This window comes from Solanum pennellii, chromosome 1 (genome assembly GCF_001406875.1).
Source record: "Solanum pennellii chromosome 1, SPENNV200".
NCBI lineage: Eukaryota > Viridiplantae > Streptophyta > Magnoliopsida > Solanales > Solanaceae > Solanum > Solanum pennellii.
This window is the reverse complement of record NC_028637.1, coordinates 34,653,000-34,665,442: the sequence shown is the minus strand read 5'-3', so window position 1 is coordinate 34,665,442 and position 12,443 is coordinate 34,653,000. Positions and strand designations below refer to the sequence as shown.

Below are 12,443 nucleotides of genomic sequence, written 5' to 3'. Positions count from 1 at the left end.
TTGCATTCTGAAGGACATCTTTTTATTTCTTTCTTGATTGGTTCAATAGAATGTTGTGGGGCTTGTCCCAACATTCATCTCAGTCAGTTTAGAGTCTTCTTAGACAGATAGTAGTTTAGTAGTCTTTTCATTTTCATTTTTATGTAAAGAGTTTAGTTGTCATTATGGCCAGTTTGAACTTTTAAAGCATTCCAGATAGTAAGTAATCCAAGCCAACGATTCGCTCGAGGCAAGCAATGGTAACTGAGTGCCCGTCCCGCCCAGGGTGTAGGTTCAGGGCGTGAAAATAAGTGGGCAAAAACCTTGGATATTTACGAGTGATTAATACGTTGAAGTATCCTTAATCAAAATAGCTTATTTTTGGAAAGTTTTCTTGATTCGTTTTATGAACTTAGAAACCTAATTTGTATAAATTCTTTTAGTTCAGGAATTATATTTTCTAGGTTTGTTAAACAGATAATCATGGTCTAGATTCTGAATGTCACATTATCAATATATAAAAGTTGCATTCCAGTTAGCATGTCTATATTTCAGCTATTCAGTATTCAACTCACAATTGATTCATATACATATTTAGTTGGGAATAGACTTACACCCAAGTTGTACTAGGGTTAAGTGTACCCTCCTAGTCCCAAAACTATGTGCCCCTATAGGAGTATAAGTCCCCTTTTTTGGGCATTAGAGTTAGTGATCACTGCGGTCATGCCTCTATACACCTGACAAGGTAATTGGGTCCTTTAGATGGGGCGTATACATCGGACTCCACGTTTCTCTCACGTGATTTTATGTCGATTATTAGTAGCTCCCACATTAAGCCCCTAGTGCATTTTACCACGTTTTCAGTATATACTTCAGCATTCAGTTTAGCATGTCATGTTCAAGATTAGCACTTAGTCATTGTATTCAGTTTAATTTCTTAGTTATGTTTTAATATATACATTCTTCCTCATCTTATATCATTGCTAGGTTATGCTTTGGAAAACTTATATATATTTGTTCAGTTAATTATCTATATCATGCATGCTCTTTACATTCCAAGTACTGACGAATAATCTATGATACATTTTTTAATTATGTAGAGTACTCACATCCTATAATTATGTAGACATGAGCATTCAGATCATGGTTAGATTGATTCTAGGTCCGCATTCAGTAGCTTAAGTGGTGAGTCCTCATAATCTAAGGACAATAGACATGCTTTCATTATACTTTAAACTTTAAGTTTATAATTTTTATTTGAGTTAGCTGGGGTATGTACCAGCAACTCAACTTAATTAGTGACTTTTTAGACATAGTAGTAGAATGATCTTTAAATGTTAATTTTATCTTTCAGAGCTTGAAATATTAAGTTTATATTTAAGTTGCTATTAAACTATTGCTATGTTTTTTATATTCACACTTGGTGGGCTCTTCCCTATTTTCAGTTATCTATTGTTTTAGATTCTACATAATGCATGTTTTATCGGTCATAATCAAAACACTTGATATATGCAAGACACAAGGTTAGCTTGGGGTCTCTCATGATCCTGTGTCTCGTGTTAAGTCAAGAGGCCAGTCTTGGGGCGTGACAGTTTGTGTGGTCTCGGATGCAATCGAATGTTCTTTTTGGTGATTTTGACCCTTTGAGTTGAGAATTAATAGTATGGTTGACTTTAGTCAATATTTTTAATTTCGAGCATCTTTAGATAATCAAAATCTTTGATGAATTGATTATGCATTTGTTTTGTATGTGTTATGATGCATTGATCCTCATTTGACATATCATTGTTCATGGAAATATGAGAAAGTGGAGAAAAGTTATTTATTTTATAAAGAAAATGAAACACCTTACATTTATCATTGACCACAAGTCAAGTGACAAGTTGATGAGATATTGAGATCTTGAAATTTTTATATGGACAGTGAGTCCCCATGGGTCTTTTTCTGGAAATTAAATCTTGGCGAGGTGTATACAATAGGTTGTGTGATCATCTTATTGAAAACAATTCTTCCGTCATGAGAATTATGATTATAATTAAAAACAATATTAATTTACTCATTTATTAATAAAATAATAAAATAATTATTGAAGGGCTTAAGGACTTACATTCTATCATTATGTGATAAAATATTAGCATTTAATCAAATAATTAATTAATCAATTTTTAATTTAGTAAAAGGGGAAAATAGTAATTCAACCTTTTAGTTTGAAGCTCACCACTTATAAAAGTATATGATATATGATGAATTAATTTTAATTTTGATTCTTACGACATCTGATTTAATACATGTAATCTTTAATTAGTTAAAATTACATAATTATCAATATATTATGTTGAGTATATGTACTGTTACTTCATAGTTGATAATAATACAATTCTAAAAAATAATTCAAACATAACATACTTCAACACACACTAGAGTTATTGAAGAGTAGAAATTTCACATCTAATATCACAAAAATCAAAAGAGCAAATAACTTTTTTTGCATTAATCAATGAAGGTATTCTATCAATAAGGAAATTATTCCACTCTTCAACACATCCAAAATCAAGTCTTCATTGCGGCAAAAAGAAAATGACAATATAATATATCTAAGTAATGTTTCATGCATAAATGTATTATTTTCTATTGATAGATCCTTTAATAGTCATAAGCCTCTTCAGAAAAATGTTGAAGTCTTCATCTCTACTCAGCATACTTATCCTAACCTTTCTTGAGTCAGTTCCAAATCTTCTTCCACTCCTTAGTTGAATCTTGTGTTCTTTAAGAATCTTTTCATAGTCCTCCTCTTCACCTCCTTTTCAAATTAACCATGCAAAAGTTGTTTCAAATAAACAATATGAATTTTAAAACTCAACAGAAAAGAAAACTCTTTCAAAAACATATTGTGATATAATTTTAAAAGCAAAGAAAATTTAAGTATATGAAATAACAATATTTTTTAAATAAACAAAAATGGAAATGATACGTTGTAATATTTTGGTGATTACCAGGGTGTGATTCACACAGGTCTTTTATGAAGAGGCGATACTGATGAGAATAATTTTGGATTTAGACAAGGTCATTGTCCATAACAACCAATGTAAAATCCAAACAACTTTCAGAGACCACTTCAAGAATTTTAGCAGCTCTAAGTTGAGCTTCTTTTGATACACCAATTGTACTAATCTCCATGAACTATGTCATCTTCCCGGCCACATCTTTGTCTTTAACAAGTGCCCAACTACATGCACATAAAATTATAATAATTGACAACAAAAGTATTTTCTAATTTTGTGATAGTGATCTCACTTCAAATTTATTTTTGAAAAACATACCCAATTCTGGAACCAGCATGACCAGTGCATTTGGAAATGGTAAATACCATAACATCATGGTTGGCAGGTGAATTAATAGAAGTATATTGTGGCCAATAATTAGATAAATCGTATATTAATTTTCCTTGATCTCCATTAACTACAGGCTCTCTAATAATTCTATCTGGATTATTTGGAGATGTAATCAACTCAATATAAGGTCCTTTTTTTCTCAAAAGTTTTTGCATCTCCAGCCATTTATGTATTCCCGACCTCACAAAATCAGTCATATCAGGATATGCCTGAAAGAAGACAAATATTATAAATTGGTCAAAAAGTGTCAGTTTTAAATTTGACTCACTAAGTCACATGATGTATCCCAAGAACTATGGTTCATGTTTTAGGGTGTGACCAAGTAATTACTGAAATTTATTGTGAATCTTTAAATTTCAAATTTGAAATCCATCGAAGGAAAAAAGATTTTTATATGAAATGGATCTAACATGTACCAAGAACAAAAACTTCAGACCGTTAATTTAATTGAGCATGGCATATCCTTCACAATTTAATAAAAAATATATAGTATAAACATGTACCAAATAAAAAGGTGAAGCCGAAACTACACTGATTGGTTCAAGTTGATCAGATGGTGAAAGATCATAAAGGGCAACCTACACAACCTGGCTCGATCCAGTGCCAACAACAATATAATTATTATCCACAATTGCATTTCCAACTATATTGTGCAGTCTCTTAATTTCTTCCTCTAGTTTTGACTCCAATAACCAACACAAGCTCTTACCATTAGCAAAATAACTCAATGAATCATTACCATTGAAAGTTATGTTACACTTGTTCCCCATTTGTCGCCAATACGACTCATACATTGTTGTATCACCACTATACTCACAAAAATGAAATCCCAAATTAGTATATATTCCAATAAATAATTGAGAATTTCATCAAATTATAAGAAAATGGAACTACTCTTAAGAAGATTTAATCAATCTCAATATCTAGCTAGTTCACTAGGGAAGGATTCTATAAGGACACAATGGTTTGCACTCTCTGATCATTTATAAGGCAACTCTATAAATTTTGTCCCCCTTTTGTATAACCGGAGAGATTCTTCTCTAAAAGTGGGTAGATGAATAATTTTTTACATAAATTTATTCCACTTGGTTATTAAAAGACATAATTTAAACGATCGCTCAACAAAGGCAATTAGAGAAAAATTATCTCATTATGACACATTACACCCAATGACATTTGGAGGGCACAAAATATAGTTGAGTGCTCAACGTTGAGTAAATCGAAATTGATCATTTCATATATAAAAATAATTGACTCACGAGGATAGGTCAGACAACAAGTTTATAACTTATATGAAAAACTCTAAGAAAAGTGAATTTAAATTGTAAAAGAAAACTCACTTATCAAGAACAATAGTGGGGGAAGTATCCCTTGTGCCATTTTCTGGAGTTGCACAAGGGAATAAAGAACACTTCACAAGACAACCATCTGTCCGACTAATCTTTTTCTCTTTTTTCTCTAATCTAAAATATTTAATCCATCAGAAATAACCTATGGGAGAAGAAGACACATTTGGGGTCAATATATTGGGAAAAAGACAAGTATATATAAGGAATTATTTGTATGACAATTGGATTTTAAAAGGTGTACATTAAAAATGAAAATTTATGTCTTTTATGAAGAGTTGTGACTTTTATAAATAATTATGACTTTTTTACAAAGAGTTGTGACTTTTATGAAGAATTGTGACTTTTGTGAAAAGTTGTGACATTTTTGAACAATTGTGACTTTTATGAAAAACTATGACTTTTTCGTAAGGTTGTGACTTTTAAGAATGGTTATGACTTTTGGCTTTTCATAAAGGGTTGAGACCTTTTCGATAAGGTAAAATAAACACTTGTTCACACTACTCTTTATTTTCTATTAATAGAGGGGTTTCCTCTAATTTATCAACAAAGAATTTTTGGACTTCTTCTTCTACTACTAAATCTAGTACTAGTAGTATAAATATATTTTATTTACTATTGTTGAGTGGTTTATTGACACTATCTTTTTAGGTGCCGATACAACGGCGACTAAGATCGTTATATTATGAGCGGATATATTTCATTAACCTCAGGTACGTCAAGGGAATAATTTCCTAAAGGACGCACTATGCGGGCTCGATTTACTTTTGTGAGAAAATATATTTTTTATATTATTTCTAATATGTTTTTGAGTAAATTTTCTTTGCTATTTATAATTTTCCATTTTATATATTCTTAAACTCTGTTGTTCCTTACCATGTTTTTCAAGTTATTGTTATCTGTATCTTAGTAATATTGGTTGAACAACAACTTTAAGGAAATTATTTTATCTTTGTATATTTTTTGGTTCTTTTTATTGAAAGAAATAGATCATGGAAGTAGAAATTTGTGTTCTTATAATTTGGTTTGGTCACACTTTTGGATTGGGGCACAACATATCGTAAACGCGGTTGTTATGATATTTATATGACTCTAGTATATCCATGTATGTACATGATGAAGGAATCTGAAACTCGATGCTACACAGTAGTTTCTTATTGTTTGTGACTATAACCTTGAAAAAATTCACGTTGATTTGTATAATTTGTTATTGGCTTACTAGTTTAATTCTCCATTGCGGTAAATTTTGGTAGAGAAATGTTTTTTTGTGTGTTACATCCAATTGTGCAAGCATATTTCTCTGATTTTACTCGAGTGAAATTTATCATGGATAAAGACCCAAGTAACGTTTGAGAGCAAGAAAAGTGGCCTGTATGACATCATCATTACTGTCACATAGATATGATTCAATGGGAGCAAAAATTGAGTCCTATCTTTATTTTTAACTGATTACACTTATTTCATAAATTTTAGGATAGATCATTATTATGCGATGATCTCAGAATATAATTTTGTTTTGTTTGGAGACTAATTTTCTTTTTGTAGTTTTCCACTACAGCTGAAATTTGATTGTGTCGGATTTTTAGACACTAAAATTTTTTATTTTCTAATCCTTTGATTTGATGAATATAACAACTTCACCATATAAATATTTGAAGGTGCATTTGGTTCAAAGAACATACAACGTAGCCATGAATATTAAGGCTAAATGATTTAAAGATTATATAAACTTCATTGCTAACTAGAACCGGTGTTGTATTTTTGGTTTCTAGAGATATAAAATGTTTAAATTGAAGTACTATTTTAAATTATTTTTCAAAAGTGATACACAAAATAAAAATATCAAAACAGATATAAATTTTAAAAACAATAAAATATATCTATTAACTAATTATAAAACTACAAATCAAAAAATATCATGTATTCAATTTGTGCACTTATCATTTGCCTTCGGGAGATTATGAAACCTCTTTATGTCATGTCAGCATTTATGATATATCTATTCCAGGGGGGAGGGAGGAGGCAGTCGGTAATAGGACCCTAGTAAAGATTAGGTGTGTCGCTTGAATTTCGTTCATAGTTTAGGGGGTACTTGTGTGTTATCACTAAAGAATATCCTCATTTGATTATAAGAAATTATATAAAGATTCTGCCCTTTTTGTTTGTATTGAGAATACTAAATTGTTTGTGACTAAAGTTAGTGATTTTGTGTCTGTTATGGGTGCCTCTGTGGAATAAACTTTGATATTTTGTAAAGATTGTCAAAGGAAATTGAAGCACTACAATTATTTTGTAGAACATTATTTCCAAAAGACACTTCATGCTGTCAATGACATTTTGATAGAAAAATATTTTCTCTAGGAAATTAAGTTACAATAATGATGTGAAAATTACGTCCTCTCTATGTATATAGGAAAAATAAAGTTCTACAAAGAGGCATTCCATATTTATTGTCTCCCTCACACTCCATGCTTCAATGCACCTCATCTTCACTCTACCCCTATAAAGTACTCCATCCCATCTCTCATAGTACTATTTGTCTAGATTATATATAAATAATTTTAAGAGAATATTTTCCCATATGTACCGCATACAAGATCAAGGTTTTGGTATGAATTCTACTTATTTCCTAAGAATATTTTTCCTTCATATATATAACACACCCTTAGAATCTGGTCTTTTCTTTCTAAATATATTTTTGTCTAACCTAATTTATACTTTTGTGTACATCAATGATCAAAAGAGTAAGATTTTAAAATAAGAAATTTTTTCATAGATATATTTTCATTCTAATGTTTGATGTTTGTCTTTCAGGTTCAACATCGCTCAAGGCTATATGTGTATCATCGTGGAAAGAAATAATGAAGACTAAGTCCTTTTGATTAAGGATAATCGTCATTTTCAAGTTTCAATAATAGAGACCAGTGATTTCATTATCCAAAGTTGGACGTGATGGCACACATCTCTTTCCACCAAGAAAAGTCAGCTTCAAATTCAACAACATAAAAGAAATACAGAAAGTAAAACAATAAAAACATGATATACGATTACTTAGTAATTCTAATACTACCCCAAAACTTAGAAGTACAAGTATTAATGTTTCTGTCTCTAGAATAGAGCAAAGCACAAAATAAGGAACAAGAGATTCTGTTGGGATTACAAGCAGTTGCCTCTCAAAGTCTTTCGAAAGCCTCAAAACACTACAAGAAAATCAGTCTCTAAGGAAGGGAAATCTAGTCCCAGAACGTTCAAATCTGATCCCAAATGAGTAATCGACATCTGAAAAGTTTGGTCAACACTAGTCCTAGAAAGTGTTGTCGCTACTAAGTCAATAAGGACGATTTCAAAAGAACTGGTCCCTGAATGGTTTTGAGATGACAATAAACAATAGTTGTGAAATACTTTTAGAGATTGCATATCTAGTATCAAATAGACCACTGATACCTTGATGTTGAAGTCGTTACACCTCATTTGAAACCTTCCGCAACCTAGTCCTAGTCATGTATTATTATAAGTGGGAGGCTCAATTTTCAAAGTTGAATTACTTTTTTACCCTTTTACATAATAAAAATACTAAACAAATAAATATATCCAATATAATTAGTAGTAATATTTAAATTGTTACATAATAATGTAATAAATAAAATATCTACACCAATTACATAGGAGTAATATTTTAATTATCACACAATTACAATAGACTATATTCAATGTCTTGGAATTGTTAGCTTTTCATCATCTTAAAATTATCCGCTATTCAATATTTTGGTTTCGTTTCACATTCCTAAATTTGTGAAATATTAATGTCAAGCCCTTAGTGTAATTTATCTTTTACTATATAATTATAAGTACTTATCCATTAATTTTAAATTTTTTAATTCTTTTAATTTTCATCCGTTAGAAAACTTTTGATGTACTCTATATGTTTTATATAGTACAACTAACTTTTTAAAAAAGTATAGAATGTAGTTCCAATTTATTTGCACAGTAATTTAGATAAGTGTATAACTATTCAAACTATATCATATAATTGAAAGCTACAGATTCTTATAGCTTATTCCAGAATTGAGGCAGCAATGTCAAAGAATCATTTCATGGTAGCTTACATCTCAGGTGAATTGAGTTATTATCTAAATGTTTGATTTCTGTTTCTTTACATTTTAGGTACTCTATTATAGATTCTTTATCTTACAATTGATTATCGATACTAGCTACTATAGATTGACTTCTAAAATAAGAAACATTAGTTATATGGACAAAAAACACATCAGGTAGCACTAAATAATATGAATCATGTGTATATTTATATCCTCAATGGCTGCCAACATATGATTCAACTTTTCTTGAATAATATCATGCCACAATGATACTCCCAAGGACAAATATTAGGATCACAAACATTTTTTTTCAAATGCCTAGACAAAAGATTGTTATTTGTTCCAACCGTTTGATTATTGTAAATTGTTACTTTCCGCTTTTTTCCAACTTCAAGTGAAGCAACTTCTTCTCACTTGTTGCTTACTCAGATTTTTTTTACCTTGGTAGGATTCGATAAACCTACAATCCATTTTTTGATAAAAACTATAGAAATCAAACTCAAGTATAAAACGTAATAATATATGAATTTAAGAAATCATACCTTTTTCAGTTGTTTGAGAGTGTTCCACAACATCATCAATAGATTGATGCAATGAAACATTGGTTTGCATATCCTGTTTCTGAAGAACAATTCTTTTCATTCTTTTGCATATCCTGACTAGCGGAGAAGGTAGAACACTAAACATGATATAAGAGTTTAGAAAAAATTGAAAACATTATAGTTTTGCAAAAAATACTTATTTCAAAAAATCATACTTGTTTCAACTTCTTGAGTTCACTTCCCAACATGAATAACTAGGAAATAAAGTATAAATTTGCATGTTCTCTTTCTCATGAACCATGGAGTTCTTTTTAAGTCTTTGTCCTCTGTCCTTCTCTATAGAACCTAAAAAAAAGAGTCATTTGCTTGAGATTAAAATGTTTGAAGGGTGGGAACTTTGAAACTAAATGATAGATGTTCAGTCCAGATGTTCACTCTCATGGTATTGAGGCTGCTCTAAATAATGGTACAGTGGACTGCTCTAAATAATGCCTGCCGCACTCAAGATAACTTGTTCAGAAGGACCTTTTACGTAGTTCACAAAAGCTATATGTGCCATCAGCATATTGAAACAAATAAACACCTTTTTCTCCATTGTTTGCTTCAGACATCTGGAGGATGCTCGTTTTTCTTTTCTATTTTTGGACTCAGATGGGTGTTACCAGAAAGCATCAAAGATTGTTTGCTCACTGACCATAAAGTTTGTAGGCGAAACTCAGTTTCCAAAAAGTTGCTCACTGAACATACAGTTCAAAATCTACCTAGGAAGCCAAACATTCCACCCATTTCCCCCAAAAAAAAGATAATGAAACAACAGCCTGTTTGGTGTCTAAAAAAGAAAGTCATCAGAACAGTCCATCTTAGTTCATTCATACCATTGTTAAGAGAAACCTTTAAGTGCACTTAACGAGTAAGATGTTATGCGGAATTCGAGATAATACGAGAAAATATAAACGCTAAAAACAAGACAACAGATTTACGTGGTTCACCAATAAATTGGCTACGTCCACGGGAAGAGGGAGAGCAGTTTTATTAAGGAGAGGCAAGAACAGAATTACAGAATAGGGTTTGCCATAGCGTCTATATATAGTGCTAAGCTATGCCCTAACAGGCTTGGGCCCAACATACAGAATTGACAGATAATTAAGGGCCCAATACAACAACATTGTATACCGTCGGCCAGGGGGCGCGTCGCCCCCCTGGACCCCCCGACTCGCTGACCGGGCAGCGAGACCCCCGTCCTTTCTGTTTGTAACGGGTCCAATTCAAAGCATTCAACATAAGAGATGCACCAGGAACAAAAATCTGAAGTCACAACAAATCATTTGGTAATACAACTACAGCAACACCTCCATCTCTATGATGAAATTCAGAAAGCAAGAAAAGGTTTCTCTCTTCAATACAATTAAAGATTTTTCTTATTGTCTTAAGTAAAGAAAATAAGCCCTCACCCAAAGATTTTTCTTATCACTTGATTGAGGCAAGAAACTCTTAGATGGCGTATTTCCTTTCTCACCCAAAGATTTAAGCCCTAATCCCTGTCTCTTTCCTATAGCATCAGGCACAACATATTTATATTTTGTAGTATTCTTCATATTAGAACCGACCTCATTTTTAGTTTTCAATGGTTTCATCTTGAACCTTAAATATATGTAGAAATTTAGTTATAAAAGAAATTGTGCCATCATATTGTTTAACAACGAATAGATGAATTCATAAATATATACTTCACCTTATTAGTTCTTTTTCTTTTCTTTTGTGAAGTACTTCCTAAATCTACAATATCATTATCCATATGTTCCATAATCTCATCGGAATGACGGGGATGAGTCATCCTCACTACTTTCCAACCATTGTTGGAATTGTCATTAGCATAAAATACTTGAGATGCTTGATCCACTAAAACAAATGGCTCATTTGTTTTCGAAACTCTTTCCAGATTAACACTCACAAAATCATATTGAGCCTTTTTAACTCCTTTTATTCCCTCATACACATCAAACTAATTGCATCGAAATAAAATCACTCTTCTATCCATGAGAAATCGTAGCTCAATTATTATATGTTAAGACTCCATAGTAATAAAGGTTCTCACTATCTTCATCATTCTCACCAATACAACAACAACACAATTTAGAGTCCTTAACTTTTTATCATAATCTTCTGCAAACCACTGCAAGTACATACTGCATTTACCTGCTTCGGATTCATATCAGTGTTTCCCAGTAAACCTACTTGCGCTCATGAGTTCTAGGAACTCGCAAAACTTCCTGAATTGTTTCTCCAAATTCTGCGTAGCTTAGCACATCAGCAGCTAAATCAACTTGATCATCCATAATCTTCTGCAAAATCTCCTCCATGCTCCTGTTATTAGCTTGCTTATTCGGCTGCTTCCATTGGGCCTGTTGTTGATACCCATGTGCATATCCCTCGGTCTATATTGATTTTGGCCTTGGGATTGATTATGATTACCACCCCAGGAAAAATTCGGATGGTTATGCCAAGTCAAATAGTTAGAGTTTCCATAGTTCTGTAGGCCTCCTCCTCATTGTGCGTTCCCTACAAAATTTACAGAATCTGGTTTTGCACCACATTCCACTGCACTATGATCACCAACTCCGGAAATTTAACACCAAGTTGGTGGTTTTTGGACTACAGTCACTTGATTCGGTTGTTGTCCCAATGATAGATCATTTATGTGAGTGTTCATCGAGTTCGGCATTGTAACGAACTGTGCAATTAAAACAGTTAGTGCATCTACTTCCATCATGCCTGCAGTTTTCTATATCATGGGTTTCGCTCCTCATACGTTCCATTGGGGATTACCCAGCGAGTTTCAACAAGGTGAATAGCTCAGTATAGGTCTTCTCCAAATCCTGACTATCTGCAACTAAATCTAGTAAAATTTTGGTGTTATGCTCCAATCCTTTAATGAAAGTAAGGACCCACACCTCATTAGCCTGGTGATGATGTGGACATCTCATCAACATCGAGTTAAACTTGTCCCAAGCTTGGTACAAATTATCTCCTTCTTTATGTATAGAACTTAGGATGCCACTTCTTAAATTTGTTGTTTCCCAGATGGAA

The 12,443-nt window shown here is 32.0% G+C and overlaps 1 pseudogene; it reads right to left on the bottom strand.

Annotated features, from left to right (window-relative positions):
* Positions 1-2,499: 2,499 nt before the first annotated feature.
* On the bottom strand, positions 2,500-11,716 carry LOC107019949 (annotated as a pseudogene).
* Positions 11,717-12,443: the final 727 nt, after the last annotated feature.